Below are 20,613 nucleotides of genomic sequence, written 5' to 3'. Positions count from 1 at the left end.
ATATTAGCTCAAGATCTGGGCCCGTATCGACGAGCAGTTGCCTGCCTTTCCAAACAATTGGATGCAACTGCAAAGGGTTGGCCGGGATGCTTGCGAGCAATCGCGGCCGTAGTACTAAACATCCAGGAAGCCCGAAAATTCACCCTGGGCCAGAAAATGACTGTGTTGGTGTCCCATACAGTATCTGCAGTACTAGAAGCAAAAGGTGGACACTGGCTTTCCCCACAAAGATTCTTGAAATACCAGGCTATAATGGTAGAACAAGATGATGTGGAGATTGTAGTCACTGACATTGTCAATCCAGCCTCTTTCCTCAGTAAAAACACAGGAGAACCAGTGCATCATGACTGTCTGGAAACCATAGAAGCAACATATTCGAGCCGTTTGGACCTGAGAGACAGTCCTATGGAAAACACGGAAAACTGGTTCACGGATGGAAGCAGCTATGTCCTAAGTGGTAAAAGGCATGCCGGATATGCCATTACCACCAGTCAGGAAGTAATAGAGTCAAGGCCTTTGCCCATGAATACCTCTGCACAGAAGGCAGAAATAATTGCTCTGACTCGCGCCTTGGAATTGGCCCGAGGCAAAGCTGTGAATATCTCCACAGACTCGAAGTACGCCTTTGGAGTTGTACATGCGCATGGAGCAATCTGGAAGGAGAGAGGATTATTGAACGCACAGGGTAAAAACATCAAACATGCAGAGGAGATCCTGGAACTGTTGAAGGCAGTCCAACTTCCTGAGAAAGTGGCGATCATGCACATTAAAGCGCACCAGAAAGTGAATTCGGAGTTGGAAAGAGGAAATGAGCTGGCGGACAGAGAGGCAAAACAGGCAGCCAAAGCAAAGGTAAAAACAGAAGGAGCTTTAGTCCCTGACGGGTGAATCTCCCTAGAAGGTAAGCCAGAATATACAAAAGAAGATCAAAAGCTTATTACAGATTTAGAAGGGACATATAATAAAGAGGGGTGGGCTCTCACCCCACAAGGGAAACTGATCATTCCCTCCTATCTAACATGGTCTCTGATAACGGAGGAACATAAGAAGAGACATTGGGAGGCAGAAGCCTTATATAAACACCTAATTAGAGAGATCGTAGCCAGAAATCTATACACCACTGTGAGACAAGTAACTCAACAGTGCGATCTTTGCCTCCAGATTAATCCCAAGAATACCCCCAAACCAGAAATGGGCCAAATTGGGAAAGGCAACGGGCCTGGACAACAATGGCAGATCGACTTTTCAGAACTCCCAAGAAAAGGGGGGTATCGATATTTATTGGTGTTGACTGATACCTTTTCAGGTTGGCCAGAGGCATTCCCTACCAGAACAGCCAAGGCTCGGGAGGGAACTAGAACATGAATACAAGAAATGATACCACGTTTTGGGGTTCCAGCAACCATATCTTCTGACAGAGGACCACATTTCATCTCAAAAGTAGTACAACAAATTAGCCGTTATTTGGGCATAGATTGGCAGCTTCATACCCCATATCACCCTCAGTCAAGTGGCCAAGTAGAAAAAATGAACCGCTTAATCAAACAGCAGATCGTGAAATTGGGACGGGAAACTAACCTGGCCTGGCCTCAGTCTCTTCCTTTGGCTCTTTTGCGCATACGAACTAGGCCAAGAGCAAGAGAAGGACTGAGCCCTTTTGAAATCTTGTACGGACGACCCTATAGAATACAGAAAGGGATGTCTACACAAGTTGGGGATGAAATCATGACCTCCTATATGGTGGCATTAGGCAAACAACTCAGTAAAATTGAGAAGCATGTGGTTGGGACTCGAAGTAGGGGTTTGGATGGGCCTGTACATAACATACAACCTGGAGACTATGTGTATATAAAGTCTCTTACAGAAAAGACTTTGGAGCCACAGTGGGAAGGACCATTCCAGGTACTCCTTACCTCCTTCACGGCAATCAAGATTGAAGAACAGAGCGCCTGGATCCATCATACCAGAGTGAAAAAGGCCCCTCGGTCACTATGGAAATCAACGCCAACTGGGCCCCTAAAATTACGCTTTCAACAAAAAATGGGTATTCATGGGTATTCATCGTAGGTATAATAGGACTATGGGCAAGAACAGTGTATACGTGGGAAAGTAATACCTTTTTACAGCTCCATAATAAAATCGCTGGAGTTATGAATTGGACTAATTGCTGGATGTGTTCACACCTGCCAAAGGGTCTAGGTAGTGGTCATCCCGTAATTGCCACAATTTTCTCAAATGATTCTAGAATAGCCAAGGCATTTCAGAACATGTCCCTTAAAGAATACATAGACGTTGGACAAGAGAATCTAAATTGGATGATTGATTTAAGCTCATTGTGGAACGATACCCAAGGAGTGCCTTGTGTTCAGAGGTGCCGAATAGAGAATATTACAGGAATGGAGAGCAATATAGGGGGAAATCGCATGAGTAAAGGGTGTGAAAATTTGAAATTTGTAGGAGATTATCCCAATTGCACCTCGTATATTAGTTATGGAAGTGCAAATATGTGGGCCAGCAAACAAACTAGACGAAGAAATAATACTACTCCCAAAGGCTGGCCCACCCCAGTTGGACGAGGGTGGTACTGGATTTGTGGATCCAAGGGATATAAAGTATTGCCTCTGGGATGGGCAGGTAAATGTGCTACGGGAACTATCATACCAGATATTGAAACGAAACGAAACTTTACAGATTGGGTGGGATCAAATGGACTGTTACGAACCTATAGGAAACAATTTAGAGGAAAACGGAATGCTAATCCATTAATAGAAAGAAATACTGGATTCCATAGTTTTGCTAGGTGGTTTCTCCCCTGGTTAGGAGTAAGTGAATTAGAGAAGGCTTTAGTAAATATGTCGGCCGCTCTAGAAATTTTAAGTAATAGCACCGCTGAAGCTATCAAAGCCCTCCAGGAAGAGGTTTCCTCCCTGAGTAAGGTAACTCTCCAAAATAGGTTGCGTTTGGATATGTTGTTCGCTCAGCAAGGAGGGTTGTGTACGGTGTCGTGGTTTAACCCCAGCCAGCAAAAATAAACGCCACGCAGCCGCTCGATCACCCCCCCCCCAGTGGGATGGGGGAGAGAATTGGGAGGGCACAAGTAGGAAAGCTCCCGGGTTGAGATAAAAACAGTTTAATAATTGAAATAAAACTAAGTAGAACAGTAATAATAACAGTGAGAACAACAACAATAACAGAATACACAAAGCAGGCAATGCACAACAGAACCGCTCACCGACCGCCGACCGCATGTCACGAACGGGGGGCGAGCCCCCACACACACCTGGTTTTTATACTGAGCATGATGTCACATGGTATAGAATACCCCATTGGCCAGCTGGGTCCACCACCCCGGCTGTGCTCCCCCCTCCCGGTGCAAGCATCACCCAGCAACAGCCAAAGCATCAATGGGCCATCAACGCTCCTTTCACACCGAACCCAAAACACAGCACACCCCCCAGGCTACTGGGAAGAAAGTTAACCCTGTCCCAGCTGGAACCAGGACAATATCCACCCCTTATTCTATACCATCTACATCATGCCCAGGTCTCACATTTTCCCATACATTCCAATTAGTCACCGCTACTTTTCCCTGCCTTATATATATATGCACACAGAGATATCATTCCCTTAGTCCATGGGCCATCCCTCTAAAACGTCCGTTGAGTTCATGTAGTCCATGACTTCGGGTTCCACCTGTCGTAACGGTCTTGCAGGGCAGGAGAGATGGTGTGTGGTGTCGGGCTCTTGCATGCGGAGGCCAGTTCTGGGCGCTCGTCTGGTTCTATCATTGTTGCACCTTGCTCAGTTTCATCGGCGTTCATCCTAAATTAATCTGGGTGATTCTTACTGTAATACTGTTAATATGGCATATGGTAACCATAAAAGTGATGACATACAGTACTATGTAATAACTAACATCGTACAATTCAGTTCATTAGTTATTTTCACCCAAAATTAAATCCCCCTGAGGTGCACACTGGAATTCCCCATCCTTTGTCATCACCCACCAAGTGCACCCAGGTCCCTGAGCAAAAGCAATCCCACGGATGGGTTTTCCCTTGCCAGAGGCAGGAGAAACCCAGACTGTCTTCCCCAGCATATTTCTCATATGCACGACAGGGACTTTATCCCCCTCTACAGCACGTAAGGGTTTGGATTGGGCAGGGCCAGCTCGAGTGACAGATCCCCTAGTGTTCACTAACCAGGTGGCCTTTGCTAAATGTGTGTCCCAATGCTTGAATGTCCCACCACCCATTGCCCTCAGTGTTGTCTTTAACAGCCCGTTGTATCGTTCAATTTTCCCGGAGGCTGGTGCATGGTAGGGGATGTGATAGACCCACTCAATGCCGTGCTCTTTGGCCCAGGTGTCTATGAGGGCGTTTCGGAAGTGAGTCCCGTTGTCTGACTCAATTCTTTCTGGGGTGCCGTGTCGCCATAGGACTTGCTTTTCAAGGCCCAGGATGGTGTTCCGGGCGGTGGCATGGGGCACAGGATATGTTTCCAGCCATCCTGTGGTTACTTCCACCATGGTGAGCACATAGCGCTTGCCCTGTCGGGTTTGTGGGAGCGTGATATAATCAATCTGCCAAGCCTCCCCATATTTATACTTCAACCATCGTCCTCCATACCAAAGAGGCTTTACTCGTTTGGCTTGCTTGATTGCAGCGCATGTTTCACATTCGTGGATAACCTGTGCAATAGTGTCCATGGTTAAGTCCACCCCTCGATCACGAGCCCATCTATATGTTGCATCTCTCCCTTGGTGGCCTGAAGTGTCATGGGCCCACCGAGCTATAAATAATTCACCTTTATGTTGCCAGTCCAGATCTACCTGAGCTACTTCGATCTTGGCAGCCTGGTCCACCTGCTGGTTGTTTTGGTGCTCTTCACTGGCCCGACTCTTGGGTACGTGAGCATCTACGTGACGTACTTTTACAGTCAGGTTCTCTACCTGGGCAGCAATATCTTGCCACAACGCGGCAGCCCAGATGGGTTTACTTCTGCGCTGCCAGCTGTTCTGCTTCCACTGCTGCAACCACCCCCACAGGGCATTTGCCACCATCCATGAGTCAGTATAGAGATAAAGCACTGGCCATTTTTCTCGTTCGGCAATGCCCAAGGCCAGCTGGATGGCTTTTACCTCTGCAAACTGACTCGATTCACCTTCTCCTTCAGCAGTTTCTGCAACTTGGCGTATAGGACTCCATACAGCAGCTTTCCACCTCCGATGCTTTCCCACAAGGCGACAGGACCCATCAGTGAACAGGGCATATTGCTTCTCGTTTTCTGGTAGTTTGTTATACAGTGGGGCTTCTTCAGCACGTGTCACCTCCTCCTCTGGGGATATTCCAAAATCTTTGCCTTCTGGCCAGTTCGTGATCACCTCCAAGATTCCTGGGCGACTGGGGTTTCCTATTTGGGCCCGTTGTGTGATCAGTGCGACCCACTTACTCCACGTAGCATCGGTTGCATGATGTGTAGAGGGGACCCTCCCTTTGAACATCCAGCCCAGCACCGGCAGTCGGGGTGCCAGGAGGAGCTGTGCTTCAGTACCAACCACTTCTGAAGCAGCTTGAACCCCTTCATATGCTGCCAATATCTCCTTCTCAGTTGGAGTGTAGCGGGCCTCGGATCCTCTGTATCCCCAACTCCAGAACCCTAAGGGTCGACCTCGAGTCTCCCCTGGTGCTTTCTGCCAGAGGCTCCAGGTAGGGCCATTCTCCCCGGCTGCGGTGTAGAGCACATTCTTCACATCTTGTTCTGCCCGGACTGGCCCAAGGGCTACTGCATGAACTATCTCCTGTTTAATTTGTTCAAAGGCTTGTCGTTGCTCAGGGCCCCATCTGAAGTCGTTCTTCTTCCTGGTCACGTGATAGAGAGGGCTTACGATCTGACTGTAATTTGGAATATGCATTCTCCCAAAACCCACAACGCCTAAGAAAGCTTGTGTTTCCTTTTTGCTAGTTGGTGGGGACATGGCTGTTATTTTGTTGATCACATCCATTGGGATCTGACGACGTCCATCTTGCCATTTGATTCCTAAAAACTGGATCTCCTGTGCAGGTCCCTTGACCTTACTTCGTTTTATTGCAAAGCCGGCCTTCAGAAGGATTTGGACTATTCTCTCCCCTTTCTTGAAAACTTCCTCTGCTGTGTTGCCCCACACGATGATGTCATCAATGTACTGCAGGTGTTCTGGAGCCTCACCCTGTTCCAGTGCGGTGTGGATCAGTCCATGGCAAATGGTAGGGCTGTGTTTCCACCCCTGGGGCAGTCGGTTCCAGGTGTACTGGACGCCCCTCCAAGTGAAAGCAAACTGTGGCCTGCACTCTGCTGCCAAAGGGATGGAGAAGAAGGCATTAGCAATGTCAATGGTGGCGTACCACTTGGCTGCCTTTGACTCCAGCTCGTATTGAAGTTCTAGCATGTCCGGCACGGCAGCACTCAGTGGCGGCGTGACTTCGTTCAGGCCACGGTAGTCTACTGTTAGTCTCCACTCTCCATTGGACTTTCGCACTGGCCATATGGGACTGTTAAAGGGGGAGTGAGTCTTGCTGATCACTCCTTGGCTCTCCAGTCAACAAATCAGCTCATGGATGGGGATCAGGGAGTCTCGGTTGGTGCGATATTGCCGCCGGTGCACTGTTGTGGTAGCAATTGGTACTTGTTGTTCTTCAACCCTCAACAACCCCACAACAGAAGGGTCCTCTGAGAGACCGGGCAAGGTGGACAGCTGTTTAGTTTCCTCCGTCTCCAGGGCAGCTATACCAAAAGCCCACCGATACCCTTTTGGGTCCTTGAAATACCCTCTCCTGAGGTAGTCTATGCCAAGGATGCACGGAGCCTCTGGGCCAGTCACAATGGGGTGCTTCTGCCACTCATTCCCGGTTAGGCTCCCTTCGGCCTCCAATACAGTTAACTCTTGGGATCCCCCTGTCACTCCAGAAATACAGATGGGTTCTGCCCCTTTATAGCTTGATGGCATTAGGGTGCACTGTGCACCAGTGTCTACGAGAGCCTTATACTCCTGTGGGTCTGATGTGCCAGGCCATCGAATCCACACAGTCCAGTAAACCCGGTTGTCCCTTTCCTCCACCTGGCCGGAGGCAGGGCCCCTCTAGTCCTGGTCATAGTATCTGCTTCTCACTTCTTGCAAACGTGAGTCAAGAATTCCTTCATTACAGTCCAAAGTAAGATCAGCCCTTCTACTCTGTCTGGGGAACTGTTCACTGGAAACTGGACCGTCATGAGACAGGTTTTTCCTGACAACTGGAGCAGCATTTTTCCTGAGAGAACCCCCTTGTGTCATTGTTTTTCCTTGCAACTCACGTACACGTGCCTCTAGGGTCAAGGTAGGTTTTCCATCCCACTGCCTCATGTCCTCTCCGTGGTCACATAGGTAAAACCACAGGGTGCCCCGTGGTGTGTACTTCCGATATCCTCTCTCTTGAGGAGAAAAACGCTGACTCCTAATGGCTGAGATACTGGTCCGTACAGGTGGAGAATAGGACCTATCATCTTTGAGTTGCTGCACCTCTCGGGACAGTTTCTCCACAGCCGAGGCAAGGGAGGAGGAGATAGTTTCTTCAAAATCCCAAAGTCTGCTAACTAAGACATCCACCGTTGGTGCTTCTTCCTCTGCCCGGGACAATACTGCCAACGAACTGGCATACGATGCTGGTGCGCTCCGTACCAACTTCCGCCACATGGGTCGCGTGCACTGGACGTCATCTGGATCTTTGGGCATTTGGTTGTCGTCCAGGTCACTATAAACCACCTCCAGCACGCCTAATTCTCTCAGGTACTGGATACCTCTCTCCATAGTGGTCCATTTGCTTGGGCGATATATAACATCTTCCTTGAAGGGATACCTTTCCTTCACGCCTGACAGCAGTCGCCTCCAGAGGCTGAGGACCTGTGTCCCTTTTCCAATTGCTTTGTCAATGCCTCCTTCCCTAGCAAGGGATCCCAGCTGTTGGGCTTCCTTCCCCTCTAATTCCAGGCTACTGGCCCCATTATCCCAGCATCGGAGCAACCGAAACTGGGACAACCCAGCATCTCCCTCTGAATGGGATGCCTCTCAGAGCTTACAATCTTTCAGGCCTACGATATTCGGAGGACCGCTGGGTCCTGGGTGAGTCCCTTTCGAAGCTCAACCGTTTGCCCGTTGAGAGGGAATGCCTAGACATTCGACGTGAGTATTTCTTCGCTGAAATCGAGGGGAATTTTTAACAGGTATACCTTCTGTACATTATATATATATATATATACATTTCTCTGTGTGTGCGTGAACTAATAGTAAGCATAATCTGTAATTAAGTCGTGATTGTAGTAGACTTACTAACCTACTTTGCAAATATTGAATAGTTAATGATTAGGCGTTACTAAAGTTTGTTAATGATTAGTTGATAATTAAGTGTTGCTAAATTGTGAATGAAACCTAGACTGCCCCTGAAATATAAACCCTTAGATGGTTTTCCCTTATATGTTTCACCCATGTAAAAAGTAATAGAGTGAAGCTTGCCATGGAATTCTATTAGGTCGCACCTTTATAAATCTCCATTAAAATCACTTTCTGCTAATTTCTTTGACGGTGATTCTTTAAGCGGCCTCTAAACCTCTCATTCGCGACAAGGGGAGGGAGCAACCTAACACACCAACCCTCATTTCCCAGCATTTCCCCCAGAGCTGCAGCTGGGATCGTTTAAGGATCCCACTGGAGACGCTTCTGTGGTCAGGCTGGGCGGAGGCGTGAACGCCTCGGGTTGTGTGCAGGCAGTAAATGGGGTGGGCATTATGGCACGTGCCTCCCACATGCCGGCTGGCAGTGTCCCATCCCAGTACAAAGCCGGTTAGAGCGGAAGGGAACCCACTTTCCCCTCGCCTCTCTCCTGGGGTCCTCCCTGCATGGGCCCTGACCCACCGGTGCCCGGCCAGTGCTGGCCCAGTCAGGCGGAGACCCCACAGTGCTGGCCCAGTCAGGCCAGACCCGCCAGTGCTGGCCCAGTCAGGCCCAGAGTACCCAGTGCTGGCCCAGTCAGGCCTGACCCGCCAGTGCTGGCCCAGTCAGGCCCAGAGTACCCAGTGCCGGCCCAGACAGGCCTGACCCGCCAGTGCTGGCCCGGTACCAGCCTCGTCAGGCCTAACCCTCCCGGTACCGGGTCCGGTCAGGCACTCCCCCAGTGGGAAGAGACCCCCGCAGGGGTCAAGCTCTGCCCAGGGGCAGATAGCCCCCACCATGACCAAAGCTTCCCCCCAGGGCAAATGCCCCCTCCCCAGGTGCAGCTCCCCTGCCCAGGGGCAGCTCCTGCCCAGGGGCAGATCCCCCTTGGGGCAGAGATGCCCCCCAGGGCCAGAGATCCCCTCCCCGGCTGTAAATCCCCCACCCAGGGGCCGATCCTCCCGCCAGGGCAGATCCCCCCAAGACGAGATACTGCCCGCCCAGGGGCACTTCCCCTCCCTGAGCTCTGTGTGGGGCAGCCGAGGGGGGTAAATGCCCCCTCCCCGGCCTGGGGGACAGGCAAATCCTGCCCCCGGGGCAGGAGCGAGGGACTGAGCTGGGGGCAGCGGCCGGAATTGTCACCGCAGGGCTCAGCACCACATTGGGGAGAAATTGAGAAGAAATGGCCACTGTCAACACGTTTAACAACTGAATTTAGAGTCAAGAGAGAATAAATTTGGAAGAATGTTTAATGGCTTTGAAAGAGATGTATAATGCATCACGGCAGCCCCAAACAACTTCCTGGCTTTGTTTTCTTTCTTTCTTTCTTTCTTTCTTTCAAAACCAAAAGAAAGGCTGGCGAAGGGCGTTTGCCATCTTCGTGTTGCAAGTCCTTTCCCTCCTCGGTCAAACTGAACTGCTGGTGGTGCACCGTGTCGTCTCCAAAGCCTTGCTGGCAGACTGCCTTGCTGACGTCAGTCAGTGCGCTGCCATTAGCCCCCCCACGTCAGGAGCGGTCCACCTCGGGGAGCGCTCTGGGCCTCCTCTTTCTGCCTCGGGCAAGGGCAATCCCTTGAAGAAAGAGCTGCCTAGGGCAAGGGCAGCTTCCCCATTCCCCGGGAGGGAGATGCCACTGTTGTTCAGCACAGCCTCGTCTCACCTCATGTGCCCGCGGGGCTGCCAGGACCAACGGCAGCTGCAAGGGCCTCTCCACCACGCCATGATGGGCTGGGGCCATGGAGGTGGGCTGGGCCCTGGAGATGGGTTGGGGCCGTGGAGACGGGCTGGGGCCGTGGCATGGGCTGGGAGGCGGAGTTGGGCTGGGGATGTGGAGATGGGTTGGGCATGTGGAGATGGGCTGGGACCTGGAGATGGACTGGGACCTGGAGGTGGGTTAGGCGCGTTGAGATGGGTTGGGGAAAGGGAGATGACTTGGGGAGCTGGGGCTGGGTTGGGGCCGTGGAGATGGCCTGGCACATGGAGATGGGTTTGGGACCTGGAGATGAGCTGGGACATGGAGACTGGGGTCAGAGCTAGGAGAGGAGCAGGCAGGCTGGGGCATCTCTAGCTCTGGAGACGTGTGCTGGTCCTGGGCATGTGCAGCCCTGGGACACACCCCCCCAGCAAACACAGACGCCCACCCATGGGAGACGACATGATGGGACACGCAGGCGGCGCGCAGCGATTCCAGGGACACGCACAACTGTCACGCAATCAATCCAGCTTTATTTTTGGAGCCAGGGCCGCAGTGGTGCGGCGGCGGTGGTGGCCGTGGCCCTCGGGGACACTGGCTCCGCAGGCGGCCACTGCTGAGGTGGGCTCAGCGGCGGCGCCTGCGTGTCCCTCGCCGATGCCGGCTCCTGGGAGAGCAGCGCCGGTGTGCCAGGTGCCGGCGTGGGCTCCGCGCATAGCGGCGCCGACGCCGGCGTGTCCCACGCCGACGTCGCCTCCTCGGAGACTGACGCCGGCGTGTCAGGTGCTGGTGTGGGCTTGGCGCACGGCAGCGCCGACGCCGGCTCTGGTGGCGGCGCGGTGTGCGGCGGCGCCTGCTTCTGCCGCGGGTCCTGCTGCGCCGGGACCAGGCCATGGTGGGATGGCCGAGTGGGGTTCTGCGTCCCCTGCCCTGCTTTTATAGGTGTGCCGGGGCAAGGCCCTTTTTGACAGGGGCGCCTTCCAGCGACATCACCAGTGACATCACAACGGCCCCACGCTGTCGCCCGGCCACGCCCGGGCTCCATGGCTACCGGCCAGCCCCAGCCCGCAGCAGGAGGGCCGGCGCCCCGCGGCAGCACCGGCCCCGCGTCACCACCACTATGTGCCACCAAGGCAGCCAGGGCCGGCAGCAGGTGGGCGAGGAAGATTAAAGAAGAGGGCAAGACCCGATAGGAAACTAGTGCAGTGGCTTGAAAAAGTCTGCCAAGGGCTGCAACCCCTTTGGGCTGTGACTGCCATCACTATGACCCTTACCGGACCTCTTCTAGTCCTACTTGGGGTGAGTTCCTTGACCCTGACTACGGCAAACAACTGATGTCCCAGAACTAAGGAGACACCGTATTGCTACGATTTTTGTGAAAAAAACGGGTGGGGTTGTGTCTGCTGGAGTACAGAATCCAGTTGGGGTTTACCCCAGAAGTGTAAAGGAAGCAAAAATTGAAACACAGCCAGCCTTTTCTAATTGTACAGCCCGCATTAATATTGAAATAAAAGAAAAGGCAAAGGAATCGGTGAACTCAATTTATCATGAAATAGAAACAGGAGTGAAATATGAAATTCCCACAGTTGCTAAAAATCTATTTGTATGCACTTGGATTAATTGTAAAAACTGCTTTGTATCAGAATTGCTTAGCTTTGGGTTATTTGCTAGCACAAGAAGGGGGTGTTTGTGGAAAATTTAATCTTAGAATCATAGAATCATAGAATCAGTAAGGTTGGAAAAGACCTCTGAGATCATCGTGTCCAACCGTCAATCCAACACACCATGCCCACTACACCATGTCCCTAAGGGCCTCATCTACACGTCTTTTAAATACTTCCAGGGATGGGGACTCTACCGCTTCCCTGGGCAGCCTGTTCCAAGGCCTGACCACTCTTTCAGTAAAGAAATTTTTCCTAATGTCCAATCTAAACCTCCCCTGGCGCAACTTGAGGCCATTTCCTCTCGTCCTATCGCTAGTTACTTGGGAGAAGAGACCGACAGCCACCTCGCTACAACCTCCTTTCAGGTAGTTGTAGAGCGCGATGAGGTCTCCCCTCAGCCTCCTCTTCTCCAGACTAAACCACCCCAGTTCCCTCAGCCGCTCCTCATCAGACTTGTGCTCCAGACCCTTCACCACCTTCGTTGCCCTCCTCTGGACACGCTCCAGCACCTCCATGTCCTTCTTGTCCTGAGGGGCCCAGAACTGAACACAGGATTCGAGGTGCGGCCTCACCAGTGCCCAGTACAGGGGCACGATCACCCCCCTGCTCCTGCTGGCCACACTATTCCTGATACAGGCCAGGATGCCGTTGGCCTTCTTGGCCACCTGGGCACACTGCCGGCTCATGTTCAGCCGGCTGTCAACCAGCACCCCCAGGTCCTTTTCCTCCGGGCAGCTTTCCAGCCACTCTTCCCCAAGCCTGCAGCGTTGCCTGGGGTTGTTGTGGCCCAAGTGCAGGACCCAGCACTTGGCCTTGTTGAACCTCATACAGTTGGCCTCGGCCCATCGATCCAGCCTGTCCAGGTCCCTCTGCAGAGCCTTCCTACCCTCCAGCAGATCAACACTCCCATCCAGCCTGGTGTCATCTGCGAACTGACTGAGGGAGCACTCGATACCCTCGTCCAGATCGTCGATAAAGATATTGAACAAGACCGGCCCCAGTACTGAGCCCTGGGGAACACCGCTCGTGACCGGCCGCCAACTGGATTTAACTCCCTTCACCACAACTCTCTGGGCTTGGCTGTCCAGCCAGTTTTTTACCCAGCGAAGAGTGTACCTGTCTAGGCCGTGAGCCGCCAGCTTCTCTAGGAGAATGCTGTGGGAGACAGCGTCAAAGGCTTTACTGAAGTCCAGGTAGACCACATCCACAGCCTTTCCCTCATCCACAAGGCGGGTCACCTGATAGAAGGAGATCAGGTTGCTCAAGCAGGACCTGCCTTCCATGAACCCGTGCTGGCTGGGCCTGATCCCCTGGTTGTCCCGGACGTGGCTCGTGAGCGCCCTGAAAACCAACCGCTCCATGATCTTCCCCGGCACCGAGGTCAGGCTGACCGGCCTGTAGTTCCCTGGATCCTCCTTCCGGCCCTTCTTATAGATGGGCGTCACACTGGCGAGCCTCCAGTCATCCGGGACCTCCCCAGTTAACCAGGACTGCTGGTAAATGATGGAGAGCGGCTCGGCAAGCTCCTCCGCCAGCTCCCTCAGTACCCTCGGGTGGATCCCATCCGGCCCCATAGACTTGTGAGCGTCCAGGTGGTGTAGCTGTTGTTTAGAAATTGATGATGAGGGAAAAGTTGCAAATGAGCTTGTAAAAGAAATGAAGAAAATTGCACATGTCCCAGTTTGGAATAGTTGTATTGGGGATATGTGGAGGATTGTTAAAAATTCCATGTTTAATACCTTGTTTCGGTTATACAAGCAATGCAGATATCTGAAGTATAATAATAAAAACAAAAGAAGATCCGAAATTGATACCAATTCGGCAAGTATTGACTCGATTGGAAACAACACCACGAATCAATACCATAAAAAAAGAAGATGAGGGATTGTGAAATGTGCTCACTTTATTCGTGTCAATATGGAACAATGCTAGGGCCGCATGGTGAAGTGTGACCCTCTCTGTACATGTAATCTTTAACCGTTCTGATTGTTCTTGTACAGCCGCAGACTAGTGGTTGCCTTAAAAAGAAGGTAGTTCAAGTCCTCGGGTCTGTTCCAGACGGACTGTCCTGCTGGTGCCTTGGTGGGTGTGTCTGCGGGGGCTCTGCGTCCTGGTTGGTTGGGTGGAGGAACCCAATCTTTGAAATTAAGTTTCAACTTTTGTTCTTGCCTCTTGCAAAAGCCACCTAACAACCAGCTAACTGCATAGTGATAAGCAAGAGGGCATGCGCCGAAGAAGATACACCATTCGTGGAATAGTTATGAATATGTATTAGCAGGGGGGATATAAACAGAAGGCGGGAACTGTACGGTGTGCGTCTTGGTAGAGCAGAGACTCCTGGCGCACCCAGCGCTGTTTGCTTGCCTCTATTTGTTTAATAAATTGTAAACTTAAATTGGAATCCTGTTTGGGACTTAATCATTTATCACAGGAACATACTTCTATTTATGACCACTTTATACCAACCTACAATAGCCAACAGTTTGTAGCACTAAACAACGTAGAACTATTTCCAAGTTTCCTGTAAGACAAGAGTCCCAGCGCCACAACAAAGATCCCGAACAGAACGAACAAGAGCAGGAAGGTGATGCCTGTGGGGACAGAGGGGACACGTGGCGGGGGGCTGGGGACTCACTCAGCCCCGTCGCCAAGCCCTCCGCAGTGGACCCAGGCGTCCGTGCCCCCTTACCCCCAGAGAGCAGGGCCACGTCCCCCCGGAAGGTGCGGTGCGGCCGGACGCTGCGAGTAGCTCCGGCCATGGCCATGACGAGGTTTCTTGTGAAGAAGAGCTGGGGGGAGACGGGGCTCAGCGAGGGGACCCAGGCGTGTGGGGACTGGGGCTGGCAGTGGGGCCCAGGAGCTTGGGCAGCCCCAGGCATTCAGGGGGTGCCAGGAGGACGTGGGGCGGGTGTGTGGGGTCCCCGGAGGGCCCAGGCCTGCGGGTGCACCAGTATGTCCCGCCCTGCCCTCCAATGCCGAATCATATCATCATCATCCTAATCATCCTAGAGTAAACTCATCTAAGAAAGTCATCTAATAAAATGCTAAGATGACCCCTCTGGAACCTTCCGTGCACCCCCCCAAGAGGGAGACCCCTGCAGAACACCCCCCCGACTGCATGTCCCCATTCTGGGCCTGGAAGAGCGAGAAGAGGGAGCATCCTAACACACCAACCCTCATTTCCCAGCATTTCCCCCAGAGCTGCAGCTGGGATCGTTTAAGGATCCCTCTGGAGACGCTTCTGTGGTCAGGCTGGGCGGAGGCGTGAACGCCTCGGGTTGTGTGCAGGCAGTAAATGGGGTGGGCATTATGGCACGTGCCTCCCACATGCCGGCTGGCAGTGTCCCATCCCAGTACAAAGCCGGTTAGAGCGGAAGGGAACCCACTTTCCCCTCGCCTCTCTCCTGGGGTCCTCCCTGCATGGGCCCTGACCCACCGGTGCCCGGCCAGTGCTGGCCCAGTCAGGCGGAGACGCCACAGTGCTGGCCCCGTCAGTCCTGACCCGCAAGTGCTGGCCCAGTCAGGCCCAGAGTACCCAGTGCTGGCCCAGTCAGGCCTGACCCGCCAGTGCTGGCCCAGTCAGGCCCAGAGTACCCAGTGCTGGCCCAGTCAGGCCTGACCCGCCAGTGCTGGCCCAGTCAGGCCCAGAGTACCCAGTGCTGGCCCAGTCAGGCCTGACCCGCCAGTGCTGGCCCAGTCAGGCCCAGAGTACCCAGTGCTGGCCCAGTCAGGCCTGACCCGCCAGTGCTGGCCCAGTCAGACCCAGAGTACCCAGTGCTGGCCCCGTCAGTCCTGACCCGCCAGTGCTGGCCCAGTCAGGCCCAGAGTACCCAGTGCTGGCCCAGTCAGGCCTGACCCGCCAGTGCTGGCCCAGTCAGGCCCAGAGTACCCAGTGCTGGCCCAGTCAGGCCTGACCCGCCAGTGCTGGCCCGGTACCAGCCTCGTCAGGCCTAACCCTCCCGGTACCGGGTCCGGTCAGGCACTCCCCCAGTGGGAAGAGACCCCCGCAGGGGTCAAGCTCTGCCCAGGGGCAGATAGCCCCCGCCATGACCAAAGCTTCCCCCCAGGGCAAATGCCCCCTCCCCAGGTGCAGCTCCCCTGCCCAGGGGCAGCTCCTGCCCAGGGGCAGATCCCCCTTGGGGCAGAGATGCCCCCCAGGGCCAGAGATCCCCTCCCCAGCTGTAAATCCCCCACCCAGGGGCCGATCCTCCCGCCAGGGCAGATCCCCCCAAGACGAGATACTGCCCGCCCAGGGGCACTTCCCCTCCCTGAGCTCTGTGTGGGGCAGCCCAGGGGGGTAAATGCCCCCTCCCCGGCCTGGGGGACAGGCAAATCCTGCCCCCGGGGCAGGAGCGAGGGACTGAGCTGGGGGCAGCGGCCGGAATTGTCACCGCAGGGCTCAGCACCACACTGGGGAGAAATTGAGAAGAAATGGCCACTGTCAACACGTTTAACAAATGAATTTAGAGTCAAGAGAGAATAAATTTGGAAGAATGTTTAATGGCTTCGAAAGAGATGTATAATGCATCACGGCAGCCCCAAACAACTTCCTGGGTTTGTTTTCTTTCTTTCTTTCTTTCTTTCTTTCAAAACCAAAAGAAAGGCTGGCGAAGGGCGTTTGCCATCTTCGTGTTGCAAGTCCTTTCCCTCCTCGGTCAAACTGAACTGCTGGTGGTGCACCGTGTCGTCTCCAAAGCCTTGCTGGCAGACTGCCTTGCTGACGTCAGTCAGTGCGCTGCCATTAGCCCCCCCACGTCAGGAGCGGTCCACCTCGGGGAGCGCTCTGGGCCTCCTCTTTCTGCCTCGGGCAAGTGCAATCCCTTGAAGAAAGAGCTGCCTAGGGCAAGGGCAGCTTCCCCATTCCCCGGGAGGGAGATGCCACTGTTGTTCAGCACAGCCTCGTCTCACCTCATGTGCCCGCGGGGCTGCCAGGACCAACGGCAGCTGCAAGGGCCTCTCCAGCACGCCAGGACGGGCTGGAGCCTGGAGATGGGTTGGGGCCGTGGAGACGGGCTGGGGCCGTGGCATGGGCTGGGAGGCGGATTTGGGCTGGGGATGTGGAGATGGGTTGGGCATGTGGAGATGGGCTGGGACCTGGAGATGGACTGGGACCTGAAGATGGGTTAGGCGCGTTGAGATGGGTTGGGGAAAGAGAGGTGGGCTGGGGCCGTGGAGATGGGCTGTGAAATGGAGCTGGGTTGGGGCCATGGAGATGGGCTGGGCCATGGGGATGGGCTGGGCACGTGGAGATGCGTTGAAGCCATGGAGCTGGGTTGAGGCCATGGAGATGGTTTGGGGAGCTGGGGCTGGGTTGGGGCCGTGGAGATGGCCTGGCACATGGAGATGGGTTTGGGACCTGGAGATGAGCTGGGACATGGAGACTGGGGTCAGAGCTAGGAGAGGAGCAGGCAGGCTGGGGCATCTCTATCTCTGGAGGCCTGTGCTGGTCCTGGGCATGTGCAGCCCTGGGACACACCCCCCCAGCAAACACAGACGCCCACCCATGGGACACGACATGATGGGACACGCAGGCGGCGCGCAGCGATTCCGGGGACACGCACAACCGTCACGCAATCAATCCAGCTTTATTTTTGGAGCCAGGGCCGCGGTGGTGCAGCGGCGGTGGTGGCCGTGGCCCTTGGGGACACTGGCTCCACAGACGGCCACTGCTGAGGTGGGCTCAGCGGCGGCGCCTGCGTGTCCCTCGCCGACGCCGGCTCCTGGGAGACTGGCGCCGGCGTGTCAGGCGGCACTGTGGGCTCCGCGCATAGCGGCGCCGACGCCGGTGTGTCCCACGTCGACGTCGCCTCCTGGGAGACTGACGCCGGCGTGTCAGGTGCCGGCGTGGGCTTGGCGCATGGCAGCGCCGACGCCGGCTCTGGTGGCGGCGCGGCGTGCGGCGGCGCCTGCTTCTGCCGCGGGTCCTGCTGCGCCGGGACAAGGCATGGTGGGATGGCCGAGTGGGGTTCTGCGTCCCCTGCCCTGCTTTTATAGGTGTGCCGGGGCAAGGCCCTTTTTGACAGGGGCGCCTTCCAGCGACATCACCAGCGACATCACAATGGCCCCACGCTGTCACCCGGCCACGCCCGGGCTCCATGGCTACCGGCCAGCCTCAGCCCGCAGCAGGAGGGCTGGCGCCCCGCAGCAGCACCGGCCCCGCGTCACCACCACCATGTGCCACCAAGGCAGCCAGGGCCGGCAGCAGGCGGGCGAGGAAGATGCCGGCGACGGGGAGCGCGCCTCTGCCAAGGACGAGCAGGGCCGGCAGCACGTGGTCCTGCAGCAGAAAGAGGGGCAGGAGCAGGACCAAGAGGAAGAGGAGGAGGAAGGTGGTGCAGGGCAGGAGCGGGACGAATGCCACCGCCAGGCCAAAGGAAAGGAACATCCTTCTCTTTATGACCACTTTAGAACAACCGACAATAGCCAACAGTTTGTAGCACTAAACAACGTAGAACTATTTCCAAGTTTCCTGTAAGACAGGAGGGGGATGCCTGGGTGCCCCATGGCAGGGCTGGGACTCGTGCCTCCTCTCTGCCCTTCCTGCAAGAGTCCCAGCCCCACAACGAAGATCCCGAACAGAACGAACAAGAGCAGGAAGGTGATGCCTGTGGGGACAGAGGGGACACGTGGCGGGGGGCTGGGGACTCACTCAGCCCCGTCGCCAAGCCCTCCGCAGTGGACCCAGGCGTCCGTGCCCCCTTACCCCCAGAGAGCAGGGCCACGTCCCCCCGGAAGGTGCGGTGCGGCCGGACGCTGCGAGTAGCTCCAGCCATGGCCATGACGAGGTTTCTTGTGAAGAAGAGCTGGGGGGAGACGGGGCTCAGCGAGGGGACCCAGGCGTGTGGGGACTGGGGCTGGCAGTGGGGCCCAGGAGCTTGGGCAGCCCCAGGCATTCAGGGGGTGCCAGGAGGACGTGGGGCGGGTGTGTGGGGTCCCCGGAGGGCCCAGGCCTGCGGGTGCACCAGTATGTCCCGCCCTGCCCTCCAATGCCGAATCATATCATCATCATCCTAATCATCCTAGAGTAAACTCATCTAAGAAAGTCATCTAATAAAATGCTAAGATGACCCATCTGGAACCTTCCGTGCACCCCCCCAAGAGGGAGACCCCTGCAGAACACCCCCCCCCGGCTGCATGTCCCCATTTTGGGCCTGGAAGAGCGAGAAGAGAGGAGGGAGCATCCTAACACACCAACCCTCATTTCCCAGCATTTCCCCAAGAGTTCCCCTGGGACCTGTGAAATGTGTTCACTTGGTTCGTGTCAATATGGAACAATGCTAGGGCTGCATGGTGAAGTGTGACCCTCTCTGTATATGTAATCTTCAACCATTCTGATGGTTCTTGTATAACCGCAGGCTAGTGGTTGCCTTAAAAAGAAGGTAGTTCAAGTCCTCGGGTCTGTTCCAGACGGACTGTCCTGATGGTGCCTTGGTGGGTGTGTCTGCGGGGGCTCTGCGTCCTGGTTGGTTGGGTGGAGGAACCCAATCTTTGAAATTAAGTTCCAACTTTTGTTCTTGCCTCTTGCAAAAGCCACCTAACAAACATTCTGGAATACCAGCTTAAACCGGTTTTGTTGCTAACTGCGTAGTGATAGGCAAGAGGGCATGCGCCGAAGAAGATACGCTATTCGTGGAATAGTTATGAATATGTATTAGCAGGTGGGATATAAACCGAAGGCGGGAACTGTATGGTGTGCATCGTGGCAGAGCAGAGACTCCCGACGCACCCAGCGCTGTCTGCTTACCTCTATTCGTTTAATAAATTGTAAACTTAAATTGGAATCCTGTTTGGGACTAAATCATTTATCACAACTGGGGGCTCGTCCGGGATGGTCTTAGTTCCTGAATTCTGACTTGATCTAGGAGGGGCGCCCCACCATTTGGTGGCGCCTGATCGGGTCGGGTCAGGACTGACACCATCCTGAACCTGAATAGGTGCAAGCAAAGAATTTGATTTTTATTTATTGGCCAATAAATTTGATTTTTATGAGCTCCCTTGCCGGCTGCAGTAGTTTATTGTGCCCGTAATTCTGCGCGCAAAGATCTGAACGAAGACGACGGAGTCGTGAGTATTTAAGGCGTATACCGTTCGGTTGGGTGGGATTCGGTTGCCTGTGTGTGTAAGAGTGTGACTGAGACGGAACCTAGTTCCGAAGCGATTGTGGAGGTCTTCTAACTGCGGTTCCAATCTCCCGCGAGGGACTTGGCCGGTGAAGGACCGAAGCGATTCCTATAGGATTCGTGGGTGGGTGATAGGTCCTAAACCCCCTGCAAGACACTCTTACTGGTAACCAAGGGCTGTAGGAATTGCCACAGTAAAATTCCTAGATGAGTCAGACAAAATCGAAGGCCCAGGACCAGAAGAAAGGGAGCAAATTACCAGACATACCACCAGAAAGTCCATTAGGAATAAAGATTAGAAATTGGAATGAAAGGGGCCCCAGAAAAGGAAAAAGTAAATTAAAATTGGTTCAATATCGCATGGTTGAATGGCCGAAGAAGCCTTTAAGACCACATGTCTTTTGGCCTGTTTTTGGATCTTTTGAAGACTGGATTTGCCAGGCCTTAAATATAGATGTTAATTCAAAGGAACCTTTTAGTCAGGAGGAAAGTGATTATGCAGGATTATGGATCAGAATTTTCCATCGCCGGCGGGTGGGGGGAACGGCCGTGCCGGAACGGGGAGCTGATCAGGGACAAGTCCGGGGCCGGCGCGGCCCCTCCCCTCCTCCTGCGCGGCGGGGCCGGCCGGCGAACTGGGGGAACCCGTTTGTCCGGTCTGACGGCGGCTCCCGCGGGGCGGCCGGGCGGGAGCGG

Source organism: Calonectris borealis, unplaced genomic scaffold (assembly GCF_964195595.1).
Source record: "Calonectris borealis unplaced genomic scaffold, bCalBor7.hap1.2 HAP1_SCAFFOLD_59, whole genome shotgun sequence".
Classification (NCBI taxonomy): domain Eukaryota; kingdom Metazoa; phylum Chordata; class Aves; order Procellariiformes; family Procellariidae; genus Calonectris; species Calonectris borealis.
The sequence above is the reverse complement of the archived record's forward strand: the minus strand, read 5'-3'. Positions refer to the sequence as shown.